The sequence below is a fragment of the Tupaia chinensis genome, unplaced genomic scaffold (genome assembly GCF_000334495.1).
Source record: "Tupaia chinensis unplaced genomic scaffold, TupChi_1.0 Scaffold140301_1, whole genome shotgun sequence".
In the NCBI taxonomy this organism is placed as follows: Eukaryota; Metazoa; Chordata; class Mammalia; order Scandentia; family Tupaiidae; genus Tupaia; species Tupaia belangeri.
In genome coordinates this window covers 2,497,593-2,506,588 of record NW_006200179.1, presented here as the reverse complement: position 1 = coordinate 2,506,588, position 8,996 = coordinate 2,497,593, and positions in this window count along the sequence as shown.

Below are 8,996 nucleotides of genomic sequence, written 5' to 3'. Positions count from 1 at the left end.
TGGATGTATGGCTCAAATGTGATTCTTCTCTGAAGATTATATTTTCTTTTCCTTAAAGAAATTATTATGAATTGCGTTTATTTTGGGTAAATTTTTATTAGCCTATAGTTGTCAATTTTTAGTTAATTTCTCTGAAACTACTTACAAATTATCTCATTAAAAGAAACTTACAAAAAATAATTAAATGGAGGAAAAAAAAAAACCTTCTAAATTGTCTACTTTAAGATATTTTTCCCAACTGTGTTCTAATGTTGGGACCTATCACTGTCATTCTTTATGCATCTGGATCTAAGAAGATTTTTCTTTTATACAATTTTATTTACCTATGTTTATGCAATTTTACGTACCTATTTCTTAAGAGATCTGCCCATATAAAGTGACAACACAAAGCACTCAGGATTACTCAAAGAAAATGAATTAATGAACAATGACAATTAATAGATCATTTTACTAATACTTCCTTATAAATATAAAGATTTCATGCAGTGCAGCAGCTTTCCCTAATATACTCAGTGGTTCATATAACTAAGCCTCAGCTATAGGAAATGATAGAGTCAATGCAGGTCTGCATGTTAACTGCCGAATTTATGATCCTAATGACAGCACAAATACACAGTGCACTGCAGAGTATTGTGCCCATCAAGCCTGACAATACTATCCACTCAAATTGTTGGTCACGACCCATGAATTAGGGTATAGTTACAAGTCTGGCTATTTCTCCCATTGAGAAAATCGTAGCTGATGCACTATAAGCGTGTACTTCGACTTCACTACTGTCCTTTAGGAATGCCCCAGAGAAGAATTACATTGCTGCAGCTGTCCATTTTCAGGTGGTGCTGTATATTGTGCCGGGCCATCTATAAACCAGTTTTATGTTTCTCTACCAACTGATTGATTGTAAGGAATGTTTTGTGAAGCCGTAGGTGAAGGTTGGGAGAAAGAAGGCTGTGAAGCAGAAGTAGAAACCACAGACATTTAGGCCACTTTGGCATTTACCTGACTTGTGCCTTCAGAGGCTGCTTGGCTCCAGTTGTGTACATACCACTTCCATTTGGTGATGGAGGGCTGTCGTGCATGCCTGCATGTCTGACTCAGTAGTCAGATACCACTCACTTCATGATGGACAGCTCAGTACAGTAACTGGGGGACAAGAAATTTGGGATGAGGTACATGAACACATTTCTCTAAATACGACTCCTCTCAAAACTGTGAGGAAAAATGAAGTAAAAAATTGAGTATTTGTATTTAGATAAGGAGTATTTAGCTTACTGAAATTTATGGGAAAGATTTTACTATAGTATATTTATTGGTATGTGATATTTGTTCTGCTTAATAAAAATAAAAGTACTAAGTGGAAAACTAGGGATTTATTGATCACACTAAATCTTGGCAGCAAATAGTTCTTTAGAATTGTGTCACATTGTATTATGAGTAAGCACTTGACATAGTGCAAGACAGCTGAAAATGGTGTAGATTCTTCAGCAGACAAGTCTTACATTCTATAAAAATCTAATTATATTTACCTGTCAACAAAACTCACGCTTTGGAGATTGTTTAGAGCATAGAAATTGAAATTAAAAAACGAAACAAAACAAAACTTGGTTTAAAATTCTGATATGCTACACTGATCAACTAAGTGATTTGGGACAAATGACTTCTGAGCCTTTTACTACATACAAAATAGGATTTAACAATACCATTTCCTTTCTTTATATTTTTTATAAAGAGATTTTTGTTATAGAGCGTGTATACTCACTAGAGAGAGAGAGAGAGAGAGAGAGAGAGAGAGAGAAGCGAGAAATCAACCCTGGGGAGATAGCCACACCATAATTTCTTCTTCTCCATACTTCCCTTGGGATTTTGGAAATACATGCACACACATCCAGCATGAGTTTTAAACTGCTGGGTCTAGGACCCGAATTGTGGTCAATTACATGGGAGTCCAGTGATGTAACCATTACACCATCTGCTAGTCCCAACAATGCCTATTTCTAACAGATATGAAATTGACATAATAGAAAGATACATCATACATGTGTATACATTTTACGTGTACAAATCATTTCTTTCTTGAACATATCTAAGTATTTGCCAAGCTTTGCATATTTTCACAAAATTAATAATAATTTCAATTTCTTACAATTTGTTTTTGCCAGAGAGAGACAGTGAGAGGGAAAGTGAGAAATCAGTCTCCAGGGGTGATGGCCACACTGCAATCCTTCATTCTTCTCCTGGGATTTTGGACATGGGCGCATGTGCACCCAGCATGTTTCAAGTCACTGGCTCCAGGACACAAACCATGGTGAGCCATGTGGGAGTCCAGCACCTTAATCACCACACCTCTTACTGTTCCCCATGATTTCACATTTAACTTAATGGTTGGCACAATAAAAGTATTATGACAATGGGTCACCAGTGTGGATTAATGCTTGACTTGTTTCAAAAACTAAATAAAATTCTGATTAAAAGAGAAACAGAATGAAAAACTATAAAAGACTGTAATATAATACATTGGAGGCACCTAAACAGTTATCAACTAAATGTAATGTGGGATTTTAGATTGAATCTTTGGAAAAAAAATACTAAATACAATGCAGAATCCTTAATTGGTCCCTTAAAAGAACGCTACGGGGAAGATGGTTGAAATTCAAGTAATATCTGTGGCTTAGTTAATAATTTTGACCTACGTTAATGCCTGGTTTTGATAAATGTATTGTGATTACATAAGATGTTAACATTAATAGAAGAAAGGTGAAGAAAATAGAACATTGTGTACCTTTTGTGATATTATCTGTCAAAGCTATTTTATAGTTTAATCAACTGGACTAGGGAGAAATATTCACATATTGAAATATTCACTTCATAAGTTAAATAATGTGATTGAATGTATAAAAGAAAATGAAATAAAACAAAATAAGATGAAGAAAAAAGAATAAACTAACACCAAAATAAATCCCCACTTTTTTTTAACCCTAAAACTGCTTCAAAACAAAATTTTTTGAAAAAAAGCAAAAAGAAAAAGGTTTCAAAGAAACGTATTTGACAACTTGAAATGTATGTGTTTCAGGATAATCTTATACTTTGATCTGCCTTTATTAAATTTTTTTCTTGCTAATTCTGTAAAGACATTCTGGAACAGACCTCTATGATGTATTGAGAAAATGTCTAGTGTGCTCCTGGCAATGTGTAATTAAGTTGAATAATATAGTATGCATGCACATACACATATACATATGGGAAAATTAGGGGCTAGGGAGAATCATTATGGTTATTAAAGCTAAAGTCCGAAGTAGATAATGTAAGATCTTAAAAGGTTTGTGAATTTTGAGCATTCTTTTACCCTACAGAGCATTTTGGACAAACTAAGACTTTTCAAATGAGAAGTCCTGTAATTGCTGTGAAAACAAATGTAATTTTATGAATCATTAAATACAATTAGGCATTAAGTTAGTGGGATATTTTAGACCTCTCTCTAAGTAGAACTGTTGAGAATATTTAAGATCTTAGCCTCTGTTTTCACTCCACCTTTATGTGTGCATTTGTGCTTCCCTTTATGTATGTCTCTGCATGTAGATATGCTACAAACTAGCCTGAGAGAACACCGCAGCCACTTTTGGGGCTGTGTCTCCCCCCAGAGGCCCACAGAGAAGAATCTGTTTAAACACATCTATTTCTGATGATTTTAGTGTACACTGAGAAGGACAGATAGACGTAGTGTTTGGGGGCTTTACATACTTACATTATAGTTGATAAGGTGATGTAAGGGCACCCAAATTATTTAAGCTTCTTGAAATAGAATAAGAAAGTGAATCAGCCACATGTTGCTAAGGCTTTGAATGTGATCTATGATTTTTGAGGGTACATAAAACTGACTTGTCATTATTTTCAGAGTAGGTTTAGACATGATTCTTGATTTTGCATTTTGGGCAGTTTTTCTATTAACTTTAAGGCAAGTTTATTCTAAAATTTAAGACAGAACATAGGGTACTCTTTATAAAACTTAACCAATTGGAGCAAACTATTTCTGGAAACAAACATTTCTAAGTCACAGTGTGCTAATACTAAATGCTGTTTTAAATCAGCTACTATTCTGATTTCAGTTTTCTAATGTTGTTCCTACAACAGTAACTAGTTTTAGCTAATCATTTCTTCCATTATTATTATCCTTTACTGATTATATTGTAAAAGAAAAGTGTCCTTTTAAAACACATATGTGGTTATAACAGGCTTTGTGTTTAGCTAGTCTTACATGAGAACTTTAAGCCTAAGAGTTTCTTGTCAAGTATTAAATCTTGATTCACCTCCTGGCTTAACATAACTTATCTTTTCTCTTTATTAATTCCATCAACCCTCCTGAATACTGAACAAAGAGACCAGCTCATTAGATCCGGCCTTTAGGAACTCAAAGGCATTTCTGAAAGCAGCACTTGAAAAACAGCAAATCAGCTCGTATTTTTGAGTTTGCAGTGGGCAAATTACTTTTTAGAGGGGACTAGATAGCTCCTGAGATAGGTAATTGGATGCAGAGCTTCTAACCTACAGGTCGGCCTTTGCACCTAGCCTGGGTTAGTAGTGACAGGAAACCATTAACCTTTGATTGCTGTTTGCTGACCTGTGTGAAATGAGTTGATGGCTCCCATTCAGTTTCTGGTGGACAAGTGCATGGATCACATTTGGCATCCTTGTTGATAGTTCCAGAAAAATAGAGATGGATAGAGTAAGCTGAGAGGTTAAAATACTGACCCTCCAGATTAGGATTGACTTGCCTTGGAGGTGAATTTTGCTCTCTTCTTGCCCACACTCCATAATGACTTGTTAGGAAGACTAAGTATTTAAGATGCTAGGGAGTCAACCCCCCTGCTTTTAAGATGCTCTTCAAGTTTACATGATGGGACACTGCAAAAGCAGTCATAAGAGGGAAGCTCATAGCAATTAGTGCTCACAAGAAAAAGACGGAGAGGTGGCAAAAAGAAAACCTAGCATCATATCTCAGGGAATTGTAAAATCAACAAGAAAAAAATAAAATGCCAGGAGAAGAGAAATAATAAAGATTTGAGCAGAAATAAATGAAATAGAAAGTGACCGAACTATATAGAAAATAAATGAGAACAAAAGCTGGTTCTTTGAAAAGATAAACAAGATTGACACACCATTATCTAGACTAATTAAGAAGAGAGAAAGGAACCAGATACATCAAATTTGCAATCAATCAGGCAATATTACAACAGACATACAAAATATCATTAGAGGATACTATGAGTGACCATATGCCAACAAAGAGGAAAACCTGGATGAGATGGACAAATTCCTGGACACATATAATCTACCAAGATTGACTCAGGAGGACACAGAAAGCCTGAGTAGACCTATAACAAGCAATGAGATTGAATCAATAATAAGTAACTTCCCAACAAAGAGAAGTCCAGGTCCCGATGACTTCACTGCTGAATTTTACAAAACTATTTATTTTTATTTTTATTTTTTTAAATTTTTTGTATACATTCGATCACATTGTTTAGCTTACAATGTGAACATTTAAATACATGAACATTTCTCCCCAGTCCAGTTGATCAAAATATCTTCAATAGATAACACCAAATCTCTCCATCCCGTCAATGCTCTGCCTCTGTATCCCTCCTCCAAATGTCCTTCCTTAGGCCCCACTCCTCCACACACACCACATCTGGCATTCACTCCCATCTCTTGTGTTTGTACAACCTTTAGTCAATCAGTTTCAGTCACAGAGTGCAGACATTCTGTATATATTAAGTGGAGACATACAATGTCTCTCCTTCATATCCTGGCTTACCTCACTCAGCAGTAAATCTTCCATATTCTTCCACTTTTTGTCAAAAGCCAGGGTTTTGTTGGTTTTTATGGCTGAATAGTATTCCATAGAGTATATGTGTCACAGTTTTTCAATCCATTCATCCATACAGGGGCATTTGGGTTGGTTCCATGTCAAGTAAACGTAACTCTCATTTAACTACACTGTTTCTAGAGATCCAAAAGGAAGGAACCCTTCCAAATTCATTCTATGAAGCCTCCATTATCCGTATTGCCAAAATAGATAAGGATACAACAAAAAAGGAAAACTACAGATCTATATCTCTGATGAATATAGATGAAAAAATTCTCAACAAGACACTTGCTAACTGTATTCAACAGCATGTAAAAAAGGTTATTCATCACAACCAGGTAGGCTTTATTCCAGGTATGCAAGGGTGATTCAACATATACAAAACCATAAATGTAATACACCATATTAACAGAAGGAAAGATAAAAAAACACATGATCATTTCAATTGATGTGGAAAAAACATTTGACAGAATGCATCACTCCTTTATGATTAAAACTCTCAGGAAAATTGGCATAGAAGAATCATTTCTCAGCATAATAAAAGTCATCTATGGAAAACCTATATGTGACATTATACTGAATGGGGAAAAGCTGAAAGCTTCTCCACTAAAAACTGGTACAAGATAAGGCTACCTACTTTCTCTGCTTCTATTCAATATAGTACTAGAAATCCTAGCCAATGTGATCTGACAAGAGAAGGAAGTAAAAGGGATCTAATAAGAAAAGAGGAGCTGAAATTATCTCTGTTTGTGGGTGACATGATTGTATACAAAGACCCAATAGTATCCAAAAAAAAAAAAGTCCCAAAAAAAAAAAAAAAAAAACTCTTTGAAGTAATAAGTACATACAGTAAAGTGGCAGGGTACAAAATTAACTTACGAAAATCTATAGCATTTCCATATACAAACAACAAGCAGACAGAGACAGAACTGAAGAAATTAATTCTATTTACCATAGCCACAAGAAGCATAAGATACTTAGGAATAAAACTAGCCAAGGAAGTCAAAGACCTCTACAAGGAAAACTATGAAAACCTTAAAAAGGCGATCAAAAAGGACACAAAAAAGTGGAAGGACATCCCATGTTCCTGGATTAGCAGAATTAATATAATCAAAATGGCAATCCAACCCAAATTAATCTACAAATTTAATGCAATTCCTGTAAAGTTACAAGAGACATTCTTCACAGATCTAGAAAAGATGACTGGAGAATGTCTGGAATCATAAAAGACCCTGTATTGCCAAAGCAAACCTGTGCAAGAAGAGTGGAGTGGGTGACAACTCATTACCTAACCCCAAAATATATTAGAAAGTTGTGATAATCAAAAACAGCATGGTACTGGCACAAAAACAGACATGAGGACCAATGGAACAGAGTAGAGAACCCAGAAATAAACCACAAAATATACAGCCAACTGATCTTTGACAAAGGGTACCAGTCAATCCAGTGGGAAAAGGAAAACCTCTTTAGCAAATGGTGCCTGAAAAACTGGGTATCCACCTGCAGAAGATGAATCTTAACCCTTATCTGTTATTGTTAACAAAAATCAACCCAAAGTGGATCAAAGATCTAAACCTAAGACCTCAAACTATAAAACTACTGCTGGAAAACGCTGGAGAAACTCTGGGAGATGTTGGGGTCGGCAAAGTTTTATTTGGGGAGTTTTTTGTTCGTTTGTTTGTTTTTCGTTATAGGGCGCATGCGCTTGCCAGACAGAGAGACAGAAAGCGAGAAATCACCCACCGGGGGGATGGCCACGCCGCAATCCCTTCCCCTCCATTCTCCTCTCGGGATCTTGGGCATGCATGCACACGCACCTGGCATGAATTTTAAGCCACCAGGTCCGGGATGCGAACCATGGTGGACAACATGGGAGTCCAGTGACATAGCCATTACACTACTGCTGGTCCCTGGGTAGGCAAAGTTTTCTTAAGCAAGACCCTTAAAGCACGGGCAATAATCCCCAAAATAGGTGATATTACATCAGATTAAGAAGTTTCTGCACAACAAAGGACACAGTAATTAGTGTGAATCTACAACCTTCTGAATGGGAGAGAGTTTTTGTTAACTCTCCCTCAGATAAGAGACTAATAACCAGGGAACTCAAGCAGCTTACTCAGAAGAAAATGATCAACCTAATTAAAAGATGGGGAAATTAGCTGAATAAACAACTCTCTAAGGAAGACATACAAATAGCCAAAAAACATATTTAAAAATGTTCAATATCCCTCATCATAAGGGAGATGCAGATCAAAACCAAAATGAGATACCACCTAACCCCAATCAGAATGGCAAAGATTAAAAAAAAAAAAATTATAAGTGCTGGAGGGGATATGGTAAAAGGGGAATACTCCTACATTATTGGTGGGAATGTAAATTGGTCCAGCCTGTGGAGAACAATATGGAGGTTTCTCAAAGACCTTCAAGTGGAACTACCATATGATCCAGCAATTCCACTCCTGGGTATCTACCTAAAGGACAGGAGAATGCTCAGTTGGAAAAGCACTTGCACAACTCTATTTATTGCAGCATTATTCACAATTGCTAAGATATGCAACTAACTCAAATGTCCACAAAAAGATGAAGGAATTGAAAAAATGTGGTACATATACTCCATCGAATACTATTTAGCCATAAAAAACAAGAAGGCCCTGGCATTTGATAGAAAGTGGATGAATATGGAAGATGTGTTGCTGAGTGAAGCAAGTCAGACTATGAAAGGAAGACATATGTCTCCACTTAACATATACCGACTGTCCACACTCAATGGTAGACACTGAAAGTCTGGAGGACATAAAAGCATTAAAAATTGTTATGGACACTGGAGACGAAGTGGAAGGAGAGCATGGGAAGAGAAGAGCATAGGAAAGGAAATTTGGGGTGGAAAATAGAGAGGTAAGACATTTGGGGACACAGATATGGTTTATTATCTGTCAATAAGGATGTGTATTGTATTCTCATCTGGGCTGGACTGGGGTGTATATCATGCTTGGTAAAGTCTCTTTACAATCTAAATTATGTACAGTAATTGAACGTATAAATAATAATAAAGAAAAAAATTAAATAAAGTAAATCTTTAAAAAAAAGTTCTAATTATCCTTAAGACCATGAATTGAAAGATTGATACTACTTTCAA